Source organism: Perissodus microlepis, chromosome 12, assembly GCF_051167445.1.
Source record: "Perissodus microlepis isolate ML-2025 ecotype Zambia chromosome 12, ASM5116744v1, whole genome shotgun sequence".
In the NCBI taxonomy this organism is placed as follows: Eukaryota; Metazoa; Chordata; class Actinopteri; order Cichliformes; family Cichlidae; genus Perissodus; species Perissodus microlepis.
This window is the reverse complement of record NC_140472.1, coordinates 10,477,119-10,495,709: the sequence shown is the minus strand read 5'-3', so window position 1 is coordinate 10,495,709 and position 18,591 is coordinate 10,477,119. Positions and strand designations below refer to the sequence as shown.

Here is an 18,591-nt window from a genome sequence, read left to right as displayed (position 1 = left end):
ATTAAGAAGGTAAGAAAATCCACAAATGAACCCTGACAAGGCACAGCTGTGAATCTACAATATAAAAATATTTAGAGTTATTTATCAATTGTTTCTTTGTGACATAATTCCATATATCTTGCTTCCATATATTTGATGTTTTCTGTTTGTTTCTACAATGTAGATATAAAAAAAAACCCAAGAATTTATAATATAGATGAAAATATAGATGTTAATAATGGTAAATAATCTATGTATGGCAATGTTTGTGCAAACTTTTGTTCAGATTGGCCCACCTGTTAAGGAGAGACATACAGACTTATATAGATACACTACAATCATTATAGCAAAGAAGGTAAGGTGTCAGATATCTATAAATGAAACAAAGTAAATACAGATCATTTTTAATTTTTCTTTTGCTAAAAAGACTATACCAGACTACATATTTACATATATATATATTTCCAAACTCTGGATGCTTGACAAACGTAGAGTCCCAACAAATAATACTCAGTGTTTATGCTAAACCAAGCCATCATCAAAACAAATGTCTGCCTAAAACGTTAAAAGCATTTCTCAAACGAACCCGTTCTTACTTCACTGTTAGCTGCAAACGTACCTCATTCTGCATTTACTTAGAGACTTCATACCAGCCTCAAATATGCAGCGTATCCCACCTCGTTCCAGTCAAGGTTGTGATTTCAAGCCATGTTGCAGTGGGATTCATTAGCAAAAATGCACATAATCAGACTTATCTTTAGTAAAGCACCTCTCAGGCTGCTGTGTGTGTGGGGTGAGATCTCCTCCAAATAAACATACTCTGCGATATGTATGATTCAGACTTTTGACAGATGTTCCTCTTGGAGGTGTGATGTCTGCTCGGGTGAGGAGGTGGAATACATTACAAAAAAAAAAGAAGAATACTTAGCAGCAAGTCGAGGCAACGTGAGATCTGTGTAATAATAGCTTGCAGTCTAACATGGACTGTTAAAATGAATACGGCAGTTGTGTTGTTTCATAATTAATCTTAGCATCTCTTCTTTCATCCGATTGATGTTTTCGTGATTTTATTACTCTCATTATGATGTGCTAATAGCACATGTCTCAGCCAGCTAATAGCTTAATCTGGCACAAGCGGAAAATATGATGTTCCTCCTCCACGCTCCAACACAGACAATATTGAATTTCACTCTGGGTTAGATGTACTTATTTACAGAACACATGCGACGAACTGCTGTTTGTGTCTCTGGCTAATCATTAAAGATCCCTGCAAAAGCTTTAAAGCCAGAGAAGTGGGAGTCTCCTCTGAGCCCGGCATCGTTCTGCCGAGGAAAACTAAATGAAAGCCATCGTTTTGTTGACCTTCACACCTTCATTTTTAATTGAGGCCAGCGCTGATTGACAACATCATTAATTGTGATATGCACTTGATATTACATGATAACCTAGTCCTTCATTTAACCCTAAGATCAAATGTCTTGTGTGAGCAAATCGGTTGATTTGGTACTACTTTGGCATGACTGAGCCGTATGTTGTAATGAAACAAAGAATGGGAAGTTTTGAAATGGAATTAGAAGCCCCCCTTTTTTTGCACAAACTAATTTGGGAGTAAATGAAAAGACCACAGAGATAAGTCAGACTAATTCATCCCTCCCCATCACACAATCTCCAGTGGTCCTCCCCTCCTGGAGCCACACACAAACCATGATGAATATTTAATGCGATATTAAACTTCTTTTTTTTTTTTTTTGTTCAAGACCATTTTTTTCATTCAGTAGTGATTAATTAGAAGTATGTTTTGATCAGAGGAGTCTCTTTCCATGGAGGCAGAGGATCTTGCGCCTCCTCCTCTGCTTTTGAGATTCATGGGGGAGCCCAAAATATAAACGAGTAATTGGTTGGAAAAAGAATATTACTAAATCTTAACATTATTTCTAACATATTTCCCCTCTCTTCTCTGGAAAGAAAAAATCCATTATTGCAACTCTGATTAAAATTCTTCAACAGCAAAACCTGCAGGGCAGGAAAAAGGTGAAAGATCAGTCTGTGTGAAGAGTTGGTGGGTGGCGGAGGAGGAAACAGGCTCCTGTTGATGCTCCCTAAGGCCGCGCCTCTTATATCAATTTAATGTACTTTGTCTTTTTTTAATGCTCACGCTGTTGTTGACCAAATGAATGTTTCAAATAAACAATTTCACATTCTTTTTTTTAATTATTCACGATTTTTGTGTTAAATTCATGCTGTTACATAGTGGATGCTGCTATACATGTTCTAATATACAGCCTACTGTGTGTTTTTGTGTGTGTTTCTCTAAGATACAGTATCTTGTACGCCACTGTGTTGCTACCTCACCCACCCAAAATAACAAATTCCTGTAATAAAATAACTGCAGAGTCAATTTCTTGTGAGCAAAGCTCTTTCTCAGCTAAAGTCTTACTGACAGAATAACATAATTTGTCATTTCTTTTTTTTGTTGTTGTTGCTTTCTTTGTACTTCACTTGTACCCCACGCATAAGCCGGAGCTGTGTCCTTCTGTCGTTGAGTGTTGTGTACTGGGTTAGCCTTTACGCTTTCTTGCTGGCTACAGCTGAGGCATTGCATTTGTGGCTCATCCGTCTGTGTCATTCTCTTGAACACCTTGAGGGTTTCTTTTGGACTCGAGGGTGATCTGTTTAGAATTGGGTGGTGAAAGGTAACTGTGACCCAACAAAACAATGTTTTTGTCTACAAAATATGCTAATTGTGAACTCATTTTTCATCAAATATCTAACAGAATTTAAAAAAAGGCATTTCCTGTCCACAAGATCAAAGGTCACCTTTGCCGTGATATTATGATGTTGAATAAAATGGCACAGCTCTGGATTAGACTGCTTGCCTCACTGTACAGCAGACTTTCATCCTGGGGAGGCTGTGGCTCAGGAGGTAGAGCAGGTCACCTACTAATTGGGCAAGACACTAACCTCAAGTTGCTCTCTCCAATGGTGTGAATGTTACATAGAAAGCACTTACATAGAAAAAAAAGTGCTAGTATGAATGGGTGAATGAGGCAAGTTGTAGAAAAGCACTTTGAGTGCTCAGTTGGAGTAAAAAAGTGCTTTATAACAACCAGTCCATTTACCAAGAAGGATTCACACTGTGCAGTTCTATCATTGTAAGAGTGCTAACTGGCTGCTGTCTGTTGATTCATATTCAGTACAGGTGTGGCAGATAAATCCTCCTCAAAAACATCTCTGTGTCTGAAAAATTACTTAATCAGGCGCTCTGTCCGAGTGTTTTTGTTCTGACACGGTCAATTTCATCTGGATGTGATCAACATAGTTCAGCTAGCTGGGTTTATTATGAGGTGTAGCATTAGCTGCTTTAGTTAAAATTGATTTCTTAGTCAATTGAGTCTAACTGTGCGTGAAAGTGTTTACTATGCTCGTCATCTTAGCTTAGCTTGTTAGCTGTCAGCTTTTGCTAGCAAAACGAAGCTAAAGCATTTCTGTAATTTACCTAGTATTCGTTTCTTCCAGTGTTATCAGTCCCATCCACTAGCTGCTTACATGCTTCATGATCCAGCAAACCTCTTCGCACACCATTTACACATTTGCTCTCAGTGTAAACCAGTTGTAATCCTGTGTCTATTAACAGCACCGATCAGTAGCACAATGTTGTTTTGGTGCCTCGGCTGTAGTCATGCTCCGGTGTTTCATCAGAGGACAATCATTTTTCTGGCAAGGCCAGCCTAATAAACCGAAGGCTGTGTCTCTTTTCAGCCTTATCTGAGCAATTAATACAAACGCCTTGAAGGATTTACTTCCTAAAGTAGGTGTAATACTCTGGTATTGAGGAATGTACTTTTCTTTTCAGGACTCATTTTGTTTGAACTCTTTCATGTGCTTCAACGTTTCCACATTGCTATAACTCCAGGGGGGTACATCTAGTTTTGGTGTCAGACACTGTGAAAGATTGGCCCACAATTTTACACAGGCATTCAACAATCCATCATAAAAGAGAAATTCATTTTAGAAGAAGCAGAGAAACCAATTTCTCCAGTTGACAGCCGCCTCAATAGACCACAATGCAATGCAGCGTCATGACAAGTCATGTCTTGTTTTTTATTATTTTATTTTTACTCTCCACCTACCTACTGCAGCTGAATCAAGCAACCTGACCCTCAACTCCCTGGCGCTCGTCAAAAGGCATACAGGGAAATGCAGGAAATCACTAGCTGATGTCAAAGCAGATGTGGCAATTTGAGGGAAGTTCAGTACCCGAAAGACAATTTACATCAGATCTGCGCTTCTGGCATCCACAAAACATTACAGATTGATGATACATATCAGTGTAAGTCTATCCAAGGGTGGATTTTTCCATCAAGTCTTCAGTCTGAGTCAGAGTTGAGGAACAAAAGAACTACTTGAATTCCCAAGGAGTCCAGATCAATGTCTCTTTTCAAAGAAAAAAAAAAGTATTTGCACATATCAGTAAACTTCTAATAACTTCTCAAAAAATCTGAATCCCATATCGAGTGTCCTATTATCATGGCGTATCTATCAATCAGCAATCACACGCCCTGGATTCCCTCAGTTTAAGCTTCTCCTCACTCAGTCAGCGACACTTCTGCTTTAATAGGATTTGACAGCTTATCTAGCACTTTATGAAAAGTCGGGCACCGCAGAGAGAATGAATAATATAACATGAAAATATTAGACATAACATTTTATGCCGTTTTATGGTCACAGCAGCCACGTTAATTTTTCATCGCAGCTTGAAGCAGTTACTGCGTGTTTAGCCCTTCATTTTATTATGATTCATTTAATTAGAGCTATTAAGACAGTTTGACGGAGACGCTGTAGTTCTGCCTTCTGTGTCACTTTGATTCCCTTGAAAAGAATTTGAAAGTGATATTTAAAAGAGAATGAAATGATGAAATGTTGACTAGGCACATTAGTGCTTGCCCTTGTAAGTTGTTGGACTGCAATTTGTATCTCCACGCTTCTCTGTAGAGTGACACTACAGTTTCTTTCATCATTTCTGCTCAGAAGAATTTTGATGTAATGTTCACGTCTACCTCAAAAATAGTGTTTTCCCAGAAACTAAAACCTCTTCATCGTGTAGCTACAGCATACCAGTATGTTCTCACTCTGTCTGATGGGACACGGTGTGTCAGTCAGCACAAACTGAAAATGATGCCACACTTCTGCCATCTTCCTCACTTATAGTGAAATATAAATATCAGAACACTCACAGTGGCTGTGCTGATGTTCAGCAGGTAGGTTTGTCGTGTTTACCGCTTGAGTTACTGTTGCGTTTAATGCATATATGTACGCAGTTTTTAGCCAAAGCTAGTTAGTGAAAACAAAAAAAAGAACAAGATCCAAGAGTCATTAAAATTAATTAGCAGGGTTAAGGAATGAAGACACGCTCCCTAGCAAGCAAGTCAAACTTTATTTATACAACACATTTCAGTGTGCTGTGCAAAGCATGAGCTGCCACACACTACATACTAAGTAATATCTAAGTACAAATAAGTAAGATAGATTCTATTAGATAGAAATTGTTAAATAATTAGGACTACAATAAGATCATACAACCTGTAGGTCCAAAAGATAAACAAAATAATTCAAATAAATTTATGCTGAAGCGCCAAATCACAACAGCAGTTGCCTCAAGGTGCTTTATATTGTAAATTAAAGAACCCAGTTTGAGCAGGCACTTGGTAACAGTGGGAAGGAAAAATGTCCTTTTAACAGGAAGAAACCTCTGGCAGAACCAGGCTCAGGGAGGAGTAGCTATCTGCTGCCACCGGCTGTGGATGAGGGAAGGACAGCAGGGTAAAAGACACACTGTGGAGGTGAACCAGAGATTAATAATAAGTATTGATTAAATGCAGAGTGGTGTTCAAACATAAGAAAAGTTATGGTATCTGGACTTAATGCAAGCCATCATGAGGAGGGATATCTGCATTTTATTTATATTTTAATTGCAACCCAACATAAAAGTTTCACTAAAAAAACAGGAATGTCATTTGACCTATTAGGGGCCCTTCTAAAGATGGAAATTAAGCACTTTTAACCATTGGTTGTTTTGGTTCTTTGAAACGTGACTTCCCAAGCAAGGGGTGGACCTACCCAAGGATAAAAAGACAGAGCAAGCTAACTTGTTAATCACAGGTTAGCCACAGACTAAAGAACAGTCTCATTTATTATCTATTTCTGTCCAAATGGAAGAAACAAAAGTAACATCACACTAGATTCAGTAAGACTTTAAAACCCATTGAAAAAGTGTTTACTGAGGTCATGAATGAAATGGAACGATTTTCTCATAGACTGCTACCTCCTGCTGGCCATGGGAAAGAATGCTAGTTTAAAGCACCTCTGCTTTGCTTCACTTTTCAGACACAAACGTATATAAACACACACAGATACATCTCTTATATAAGGTGTATGCCCACTCTAGCAGTGTGCTGCTAGAGTGGGCGTAGCATGTCTGTATAGAGCAGGGGAGCAAGAACCAGCCTTATTAAACAAATCAAACTTTTGATCAAACTCATATGAAATTTTGCCGAAGCGCACAGCTGTTGGAGCACATGGAACAAATTGACTCAAGGAATGAAATGTGTCAGATTTCATTTCGGTGTAATATTGATGTTAAATGCTATGGAGATGTTTAAATATTTGCTGCCGTATAATCTGCTTTGACATGTATTGTGAACAGGTGGAGGGAGCGGAGGGATTCATCTCTCCGTTTTCACTCTGGCTGCCAATGCTTCTTTTCAAATCAAACAAATGGGTCAGCCCTTTGTTCCGGCAGAATATTTTTACTTGCCTTATCTAAAAGGGATATAATACACTCTGATCAGCGGGCTGTTTCAGCACTCTAAATTTAAAACGCTTTCTGGATTTGTGTAGGCAGACAGCAGTCAAACATTAACCAAAAAATAAAAATTTACTCCATGCTGGGCAAAATTATAGTTAATTTTGGTCATTCACAGAAACGAAAAACAACGCTGTCTACACAATGCAGGATGTGGGGCAGATATTCCTGTTGGGGTTACGTGTGCTCCGAGTGAACAGAATTTAAACATACCTCAGCTGATTTCTGGATCTCTTTTCTTTCAATTCGACATTCCCCAGGTACCTTACTCCATGTTTTAGTACCGTGTTTTTTTTACCAACATCCTTTCCCAGCTATGTTTCTCCATACAGCGAAAAGTAAACAAGCCAAACTTAAAGTAGGAAGACAAACTGACAGAAAGAACTTATACTTTTATAAAAATTATATAGGGTGAAACTGCATGGCCATGTGCTGGAAAACAAAATAAAGGCAATAAACTGGGAAAAAGCGTAATTAGCCAGTTTCCTTGGAGATGAGCCAGTTTTTCCATGCCAATAAATTCAGCAATCAAATTAACTTGTGAACGACACATTGACATAAAAATTCAATTCTGTTGTAACGTAGGTAGATGGGAGAGATTATGAGAAGAATATTTAGAGCCAGTGGAACTTGGTTTCTAAAGTGAAGCCATCATTTATGCCAATCAGCCAACGAACTGAATGCAATTAATGGAACTAATTCAGTTTTGTCAAATGAGCCAATTTAAAGAAGGAGAGCTGAACAATGTTATCTCCTTGTCCACTTTCTGAAAATGTTGAGCTGATTTTGTACAGCCAGTTTGTGTCCATGCACAGAAAACCTATTTGCTAGTTCATTTAAACTCATCTACTTTGGTAGACGGCTAAAAATGTTGTATTATGACAAAATAGGTTGAAAGATCGCCAGATGTCCATTGTTTGTGCCTTTGACGGAGTGTGTTTTAAGCCCAAACCACAATCCTTTCCTAAATACAAGTTTAAAGTGACAAGAATGGAAAATAGTTGAGGCCATCATGTAGCATCCCGTACATGTTGTCTGATGTAGGACTTTAGGTACTCAACAGTCCTGGATGCTGCTTGCTGTTTTTCTTATTTCATCATGTGCTAAATGTTTACAGTTGGTGAAATGTCTGGACTGCAGGTAGGTGAGTTCCTGGACTCTTCTCCTACAAAGCCACGCTGCTGTAATAGCTGCAGTATGAGCTTTAGCATTGTCTTGGTGAAATATGCAAGGTCTTCCCTGAAAAAGACGCCATCTGGTTTGTAAATCTGTTGCTCTAAAGCTCCATAGGCACTAGTGCACTTTCATACCTTTAGCAATGCAGGCATTTGTAGTGAGGGCTGATAAAAAGTCGGATGCTCCCTCTCCTCTTTAATGCAGGGGAAGTGGTGTTCATCTTATGCAAAAAAAAAAAAGAAAAAAAAAGAGAATCAAATTTCTATTTGTCTGACCACAGGACACGTTTCCACTTTACCTCAGTCCACTTTAAATGAGCTTTGGCCCAGAGAAGACATTTCTGGATCATGTTCACACACGACTTCTTCTTTGCACGAAAGAGCTTTAACCTGCCGCCTTGTAGATGACACGGTGAACTATGTTCACAGACTGTGATCTCTGGAAGTGTTCCTGAGCCCATGCAGTGATTTCCATGCCAGGATCATGCTGTTTTTAATGCAGTGCCCCCGAGGGCTCGAAGATCACAGGCATCCAATATTGAATTTTAGCCTTGTCTCTTGCACAGAGTTTTCTCCAGATTCCCTGGATTTTTCATGATATTATGCGCTGTAAATGATGAGATATTCAAAATCTTCACAATTTTGTAGACACAATTTTGGGGGAATTGATGAACATCTGCTCATCTTTATTTTTGACTCTAACTCTCTAAATTCTCTAATCACATTACTGACCTGTTGCCAATTATCCTAATTAGTTCAAAACGTCCCTCCAGCTGATTCTTTTTAGTACTACTTACTCTTTTTGCACTGGCCCATTTCTTTTTAGAGATCTGTTGCTTCCATCAAATTCAAACTAAGCTACTATTTTCCTTGAAACAGTACATGTTCCCATTTGATATGTTTTCAATGCTCGATTGTGAATAAAGTCATTGCATGTAATTGGCTATACATTCTAGCAAAAGAATGAATAATAACAGAAGTAAACAGCAACATAAGACACAGCTATGTCTAAAATTCTAAATGTGTGAAAGTCCTGTCCTACTGAGGTTTGTTTCTGATCCGATATCACGCAGGCCATCGACATGATTTTATGCAGCATTACCATAAATTCAATAGCTGCTGATTATAAACTGCTCAGGAAGTGTCCTTAACCTCTTTTATAAATGATACATATATTAATACAAATCATTCAGTGACCATGGTAACACATATGGCTGTCAGCATGTGAGCACGTGGATTCACTCAGATCAATCAAGACAGTCAAAGGTTGTTAAAATGGTCGTGAGCGTGCATCCTACTCTGTTCACTTTGATACTTCATCAGCTCCAGTCAGCAAAGCAGCCGCATGGAGATCCTCTGTGCATGGAAATCCTCTATGTGCTCACCTCATTTTCTTCTATTTATTTAGTTTTATCAGTTCAATTGTTGCTCACAATGAGTTACTCATGAGCTCCTAGTGTCACCATGGAACACAAATTAGAGCCTTCCAGTGCTGCATGATCCGCTTTCAAACCATTTTATTACCGGTCAGCATTACAGCAGCTGTTATAATGTTATGATGGTTATAATGTGATTTTGAAATGTTTCTGAACGCCTTGGAAATATTTTGCTGGCCTCTCTCCCCTGCTGGAGCCAGCGTTCTTTGTTCTCTGGAAAATACCAGCACTGGAAAGCACTCCGATTTCTAGGCTATTGTACCAGAGTGAACCCCAAACATGTTTGTGGCTACACTTTGTTTGGATTCTCCATTCAGTAGCAGCTGCTGTCTCATGTCCAGCATTGTACATGTCCTCCAGTTAGAGAAAGATCGTTGTTTGGGTTCACCATAAGAAAACAGAAGCTTCTCCATCAAGGCTAAAATGAGGCCCACTGTAGTTAAAAGTAGATTTTGGGCAGTCGTTGCTTCCGACAGATTTACTCCTCCTCATGTAGCAAATAGATTCAAACTCCAGAGTAAAGAACAAAGCGCAGGGCTATGTGTTCTGCAGAGCATCCTTTGTACAGATAGATCTGTAGAGTTTAACCCCGGAGGAGGGGCGTTTTTATCAATATGAGATCAGGACTTATTGATCCTGCATGCCCGTACATGCTTGACATTACTGAAGACTCCCTGTTTTTGGTGACTCTTGTATCTTAGTCAATCCCTATTTTCATAAAGCACAGAGGTGCGAGCTCACAGCTGTGGCAGAATGGAGAGGTCATGCGCTTCTCTTGCTCCTGAGGCTTTTCGTTCCCCCCCCCTTTCTTTCCACCCACCTGTCAAACAGCTTTTCTCCTCTGTAATAGTCTGACTGTATTGCACAGACACTGCCCTCAATTACAGTGGATTTCCAGCATTTTTCATTTTTCCCTTTTTGCCCAAGCCTGATTTGACGGTGTACGGCCAAAATGTAATGAAACAAAAATGACCACATTTAAATGACAAATGTAGCCCTCCATATTAAAGCGGCTTAATTCAATCTCAAATGTTTTGCTAAGGATATCGTGGAGTGATGGAAACTATTTTCCTGCATAGCATTTTTCTTAGTACAATTTAGTGGTAATGTTTTTTTTTCTTTTCTCCAGTTTGCCCATACAGCACTACGTTTTGTAAAATAGCTCTTTATGTTCTAACTTGACATTTCAGTGCCACAACATGCTTGAAAAAGTTGAGAAATAGACTCCATGAATTTAGATGTCTCGAGTGAGCCGAAAACAAGGCTGCTGATATGAATCGTTATGAGCGGCAGCATTTAGTCCAATCTGCTTCACGTCGACCCACATGTCAGAGAGATGCACAATTCGCATTCATGCTGCCTTCACACACACACCCACACCCACACACCCACTGACAATGTATAACTCATCAAGAGCTGCGGAGATGGCAGCAGTCACATCTGACTGCAAAGTCAAGAAACGTTTTTATTTTTTCATTTCATTGTGGAAATTCTGAACAAACCCTATATTATGTGCTGTCTGTCAGCAGTTTCCGAGTCAGGCGACTGGTGTGTTTTTTTTAAAGAACAAAAACATTTAGTGCAAACCCAAGGTCCGTGGAGCAGCCCCTAAAGCTTGTTTGTTGGCAGAAGGGCAAAATGACAACCCATCAAGTTAGGTTTGTTTGCTAAATGGAAAGATTTTTCCAGGCCCTTGAATTTCTCTCTTGTTTAAAATGTATTTCATTTTTATAACTGGCTGCACTCAAGGAAAGGCTTCATCAACCAGTTATGAATTACCTGGTAACGTTAAAATGCTGAGCAAAAGTCTTGAGCTACTCCTCATTTCTTCATATTTTGCTTCCAAGCACCCAGATTTTCTTCTTATTCTCTAAAATAGCCTTGAGCAACAGTTTTCCAGGCTTTTTGAAGGTCTTTCAAAGTTTTACTTTGGATATTTTCTCCTTTTTCAATCATTTTCAGTCAATTTCTTGCACCTGAACATTTTCACATGAATGTTTACTTTGTTTTCTACTGTTTGTTAAGCCACTCTCCTATTAGTCATTTAGGCATACTAAAGACACCAAACGCAAGCAGATAACTTTAGGAGCCAAGTTTAAATCAAATCTTTAAGCATTTTGTTACTTTCCAGTGAGTATCTAAAGCCATCTGTAAAACACGGTGGAGGCTCTGTCATGGTTTGGGTCTGCATTTCAACTGGTGGTGTGGGAGATCTTGTCAAAGCTAATGGAATATTACCCAGAAAAGTACCATCAGATTTTGATCCACCATGCAATACCACTTGGAAAGCATCTAATTGGCAACAGCTTCATTTGTCAGCATGACAATTATTTCAAACACTACCAATGCAGTAAAAGCAAATCTGGATAGAAAAACATACAGTGGAATACTGTCAGTGATTGATCAGCCTCTTCAGATCCTGGATCTCAGCATTATTGAAGCAGTGTGGGATCATCTTGATGGAGAACGGAACAAAAAGAAGTCGACATCTAAAGAAGAGCTTTGCAATGTCCTGAAGATGTGTCATTTTTTAGGCACAAGCTGCCAAAGAGAATTCAGGCTGTGTTAAAGAATACACGTGGTCATACCAAATATTGACTTCCAAGCTCTTTAAAATTGTACAAACTCGGATTTTATATATTGCAGTGTGTGCAATATTTCATTAAATTGCTATGTCTGCTTCCCATTTTTCTGGTAAAACGTAAAGAAGTGAGGGCTGGCTCAAGACTTTTGTATAGTACTGTACAGCTGCAGCAAGGGCCACTTTAAAACCCATACATACAAATTATCTTTCAGCCGTTCTGCTGTCTCAGGACTTGGCTTAGTGTACATTTTGTGGTGATGGTTCTAATATTACATTATTTAAAGTGGACTACTTAATAGCGTCCTGAATTTTTGAGCAATTGTACAGACAAGAACACTCTGACTGTAGTGGTTTGAGTGAGAAACTGCAGAAAAGAATATCCTGAAGTTGAACTTCCTGATATTTCAAAATTACTTCCATTAATCATAAGCCAACAACCATGGGCTCTATTTACAAGAATCAATGGTGCAGTTTATAAGGTCTTTAAAAAACCTCAGCTGGTCCATGCAACATGGTGGAGCAGGAGCAGAACACTGAGCTCTGCTCACATCATTGAACTTCTCACCCTATTATGCAAAGCAGGCTGAGCCGTTCTGCAAAGGAATGCCATTGGTAATGGCGAGGTTTAAGTCCCTGATAGCTGAGAGTGAGGCTTGAGCTTTATTTGTAGCTCTGCAATTTCTTTAAGTCAGCGGTGACTCAACAGTTTTTGACCACAGTCATTAACCTAACCAGCTGCTCTTAATGATGATAATATTACCAGACATTTAGAGGACTCGTTTCAAAGAGGAACTAAAATGTGGATTTATTTTATTTATTTTTTTGGCTTTTTATACTCTTGGTGAATGAGCTCCAGTTCTTCGTGGATCAATAAGTTATTAGCAATAAATAGAACAAAAGATACAAAAAAAGACAAGACGCATTTTTCACTCTCATGCCTCGATCCTCCTCCAGAAACATTTCTGCTGGTGAGGTGAAGTGTGTTATTTCTTTTGTAAAACAAAAAAAAAACAAGGCGCTCTTCGAGGTCAGCTGGGCTCACCATGCTGGTTTATGCAATTACACATCTTTAATTTGCTTAGCGGAGCAACTTGTTTGCATTTAATTTGCTGTTTCATATTATAGCACAGTTGTTGTGCCTAAACACATGCCTACTCACACATTTAGCAGAAATGAGGCTGCATGAGAATCCAATTAGGGCACCTTTTCCCCTCGTCCAGTTGTGCTTTTGCTTGAGTGTGTAATGACAGAATTACTGAACCTTCTAGACACATTGTTGGATAGATTTTTAATAGGGCTCTATGAAGGGGGTAGAAAACACTGTGTATCTTTGTGGTTTTGGTAAAACTAACCCAGTGTCACAATTTGGTGCTGGATGAGGAGCTGGACGAGGAATCAAAAGCAGGACTCTTAAACATGGAGAAGATGGATTCAAAAAGGCAGCATTATTGCGCTGTTGACACTTGAAACATAAACTCATGAACTAGAAACTAAGAACTTAAACACTAGGGAAACTAGAAAACTAGGCGCCAAGTAATTTGGAAACACACAGCACATGGAGTGGTACGACACAACAAAGGGCAAAGGAAAACACAGGGCTTAAATGCACAGGCAAGACAACGAGAGGATGGGGAACAGGTGGGAACACCGCTGGGACAAATCTGACATAACGAGACAAAGGAAGCAAAGCAGAATACACTGACATAAGTCAACGACTATCAAAATAAAACAGGAGGCATGACATCATGTAGATGCAGACTTGACACGGAAACACGACAGACTCTGGGACAGAGGAAATACAAAAGCAAACGAAAACATGGGAACAGACTAAACATAGGCTAAACACTAAGGGAGAGAGGACTAAGATTACCGAGAACTAAAGAAACCCAAACACATGAAAAAAATATTCAAAGAATCTAATTCCAGAAGCTGAAACACAAATAGTGGGTCGCAGACCAAGTACCGTGACACCCATCTTCATTTGCCTACTTAATGCAATCTGTTTGGAATGTTATCATATGTGTCCATCAATGACCTCAGTGGACATACCCTATCAGAGCAGAGAATAAACTACTGCAAATGTTCACATTTTGTAAAGTTAATGTATGTTTATCCAGCTGTCAGCTCTCACAGGCCAAACCCTGGAGAGATCACCAGTCCATCGCAGGGCTAACACAGAGAGATAGACCTGTGTTAGCACTGGTTCACACCAGTGAACCAGTTAGATTTTTTTTAGATTCACCTGCTACCTTAACATTCATGTCTTTGGAGTGAATAAAGAAGCTCGAGTACCCTGCGATACTGCACGTAGGCACAGGGAGAACATGCAGCCTTCACACAGAAAAGCCCCAGCGGGTTCCTACTGTGAGGTGATGGTGCTAATTACTTAACCACTGTGCCTGTATAGATGGATGGATAGATTCTAGTACATTTTGTCTATATAGTGATAAAATCAGAACACACTAGAGCTTTACACAGACTGTTATTCCTTTTATTCATTTACTTCACCAGGCAACTCTAACTATATAATTAGTCTGGAGAGACATGGAAGCACACTACAACTTGACCAGGTGGCTGACACATCGTCACAACTGTTAGGTGATAACTGTCATTTCCAATAACTGAATGAAGATTTTAGTAGCTTGTAATGATGCTGTAATAGGTGTAATAAGATGAAACAAGAAGGTAATAATATGCAAATAGCAATTTATTATCACCTGATTAGCAAAGTAATTTCTAAAAATAGATGATGACTGAGAACTTTCACAGACGAATGTCCAAATAATGATCTTCTGAGTAATATTACATTGAAATATATGTAATTACGTGATAACAGGGGATAATAATGCAGAAACAAATATATGTCTGTGAGGTAAAACAATTACTAATAGTATCAAAATATTATAGTAATAATATTAACCTCCTGACCATTAAATTGTAATATCTGTGCATTTGAATATACAAACTTGTGGTAGTAACCTCATAATTATAAGTTAATGTTGTTTGCTTTAACCGTGGCTCCATAGTAGAGTGGTTTACACTGTTGCCTTACACATGAAAGCTCCCCAGTTTGATGCTGGAAGGAGACTTAGATCCCATTGGGGGCTGCGTCAGGAAAGGCATCTGGTGTAAAACTCTGACAAATCACATATAATGAGCCATCTGCTGTGGTGACCCCATGTGAATAAGGGAGCAGCCAAAAGAAGCTTCATTGATTGATGCTTTGACATATTAGGATACTGTTATCATATTATAATACTGGAGTGATTCCTGCATTATGTCCTTAGCATTCGTCTTTGTTTGAAGGTAACTGGGTAAACATTATATGTAATGTGTGACTTATTTCCTGGAACCACCTGAACATGTGGTAGTTTCATACCAGGAATCAGGGCTGCAACATACAAAAATCCCTGTTTCTGTCTAATTCCATATCATTGACATATTAAAGCAAACTCAATTATAAGACGTGTAATTAAGAGATGATAACTTGCTATTTCCATACAGAAATAGTTGGAATATTCACAGAGTAACATGGAGCGCTGTCTTTTGTCCCGTCTTCCTCCCCTAACCTTGAACTGGTCATGGCAGATGGCCACCCCTCACTGAGCCTTGTTCTGCTTGAGGTTTCTTCCTGGTAAAAGGGAGTTTTTCATTCCCACTGTCACCAAGTGCTTGTCATATGCCGTGGGAGTGTCTGGCCGGGTGTGGTCCAGGTTCCTGTTGTCCATCCCCTGGGGTGGAGTTGGCCAGCTCATCACCTGCTTCCAATTTCCAGGCCTCCATCTAGAGGGTTTTTAAGCCAGGGCTGCCTGCCACTCCTCGCCAGTTTGTCCTGCTACCACCCGTGGCAAACTTGGCCTCCTCTGTGCTCGGACTCTGTGTGCCTGGATCGTGGGTTAATGTGTTCTCCGTCTCCTGTGTTCTCCAGATTCATCACCCGTTGTGCTCATCAGCAGCGCTGGTTCTGTTTCCATCCCGTTCTCCAGTCTGCCTAGAACCCTAGGACTACACACTCACCTTCTCCTCAGCCTGCTCTCTAGCCCGTACTTCAACTCCCCTGACACCTTGGAACCTGGACCAGCTTCCCCACACTCTCAACCATCCCTGGGACACTCCCACGGCAACCCCTTCCCCGCCTAATAGCCGGTGTTTTCAAGTAAGCACAAGACTCTCCACTAGTACCACTCACCTCTGTCCTTTAATTGTTTCCTATTCAGTAAAACCTTTCCCCTGTGTTTGCAGAAGTTCCCGCCCGTGTTCTCTTTGTGTTCAACGTCCGTTTCGCCGCCCTCGGGCCTCCCTCAGTTCCTGCGAATAATTTCTGTTAGACCCAGTCTTGTTTAAGTTCCTTTTCCTTTCAATAAATTGTACATAGTTCGAGCAATTGAGTCTGCTCTTGAGTCCTCTGCATCCTTGTTTGTGACAGTGCTTGCTCATAGGGGGTTGTCTGATTGTTGGGGTTTTTCTCTGTGTTACTGTAGGGTCTTTAGCTTACAATATAGTCCATTGAGGTGACTGCTGTTGTGATTTGGTGCCATATAAATAAGATTTAATTGAAATTATTGTTATCTCCTTGTTTCCATATTATTACTACATTATTCCTAGGCTATAATAGGAAGTGCTGCCAACATTTTAATCCAATACAGGTCAGGTCATTAGCGACAGGTTGCCAGAGACGACAGAGGTACCTTAAAATGACTTGAACCCAAAAAATGCTTACGAGTCAGTTTTGTTACTAATCTATTCATAGATAATCCACTATTCAACATATTCAGAAAGCAATTTTTCAGTTAGCAGCTCTGCAATAAATATATTCATACCAATATGTATTTTGTTGAAATATATATTTTTATATTCGATTATTAATAACATAATTTTAGCACAATGAAGGAACATTGGGAATTTAATGTCTTGCTAACCACTGTACGCATCATAATTGACATTAACAGGGTTTGTGTGGGTACAGTATTAATCATCCGCACCTACATTTGCCTCAGTGTCTGATCTTTAAGAGCATTGTATGGAATAAACAACACATCTACAGTACATTCACATTGCTAGCACTATTCTTTTTGCCTTTAACCTCTGACTTCGTGCTGTTTAACAGCGCAACATGTGGCATGCCTCATTATGTAAATTGTTTCCACGGTCACTAATAGTGTCTTTTCTTTGCAACAATAAACTTAGTGCACGTACACATACATGTAAATGCTTGGCTGAAATTATATGCTTCCTACGCTACACACATGAATGTCATTGCATACACATCTTTGTCACATATACACAGAACCCAGGTTAGACACATTGATGACTCTCACACTGTAGGTGTGAGCGAGCATGACTAAGTGTGTGTCTGCAGTGGGCTGGTGTTTGTCCACACTTTTTTTCAGCCTTCCGCCCAAAGCACACTGGGACAGGCTCCAGCCACTGGACACGGATGAGACTTACAATGCAGCACAATGAAAACAGATGTTTACTGTCGCTGTGAAATGGTAGTGATGTCCAAGCTGTACAATGCAATGTTGAGGAGTAAAACGTGGACAGGGGAGAGCAGTGTGGCACAGATATAAATTAATGTTGATAAATCACTGAGTATAACCTTGATTGATGCCCGGTGGAATGCAGCTAAAAAGGTAACTGGGCAGATTCACTAAATGGTTGAAATACGTAAAAAGAGATTTTAGTGTGCACCACTGTGTGCTGCTCAGTGCTTTGTACATGAAATTGGCTTTATAAGGTTGGTGGTGATCGATCTGAAGATGAATAGAAACCGAAATGGTAGCCAAATGTCTGCTCTGTCTGAGAAAGCGAAGATGAAAACATTTGTGTACTGTGTCCATCATCTCCTGCCGTGCCCACGCTTCTTCACACAGCTCAGTCATGAAAGTGAAGCGCGGCCAGCAGAAAAAAAGAAACTGTACCTCTTTGGTAATGGGGCTTTTCTTTGAACTGAGCTAGCAGAATTTACTTATTGCAAGCAAGCGTGAGATCGTCGGAATGGTGTATCTGAGGATATAGCCTTAAGTTCCATTTGAATAATATATAAGCCACATAAAAGGTTGATGACAATGTCAGGTGTAAATGGGGTACTTCTGTCTGCACAGCTGAGGAGAAAGGAATCTGTTGCGGACACCAAAATATTCATCAGAGATTCAACTGATGGTGATAAAGCTTTAGGCTTGGCTTTTATACAACAGGACTCGAGAAAAGATGAGTCAGTCCACTTCTTTTGTATTTTTCACCTTTGCTAAACATACTGGAGCTCATGGAGAGCCAAGAGCGCTGGGCTAATTAGTCTTTTTGAAATGATTGATATGAAGGTTGTGGACACATGCCAAATGAGTAAAGCCTAGGATGACTCATGAGCTTGGATTTTGCCTTTAAGTTTTATGCATTGTTGCACAGTACAAAGATGTGAGATACTCAAACAAACTGTTTTTGACTTCACAGAGTCCTTGATGGCATGCAGGGCTTACTTCATTATGATGGCTCATGCAGAGATAAACAGAGTGTGGAATTTTATATATATATGTATATAGTGATTCTCCCTTAAGA

The 18,591-nt window shown here is 39.6% G+C and overlaps 1 protein-coding gene across 4 annotated transcripts in view; it reads left to right on the top strand.

The window, feature by feature from the left end:
- Positions 1–18,591, top strand: part of LOC146375805 (leucine-rich repeat transmembrane neuronal protein 4) — a 56,773-nt gene that overhangs the window by 9,510 nt on the left and 28,672 nt on the right. For 2 of the 4 annotated variants that reach the window (XR_014801795.1, XR_014801796.1), the window contains exon 3: positions 15,965–16,192. The exons of the other annotated variants lie outside the window; for them this stretch is intronic. The gene's annotated coding sequence lies outside the window, so the exon portion shown is untranslated. The remainder of the gene's footprint in view (positions 1–15,964; positions 16,193–18,591) is intronic. 4 annotated transcript variants of the gene reach the window in all.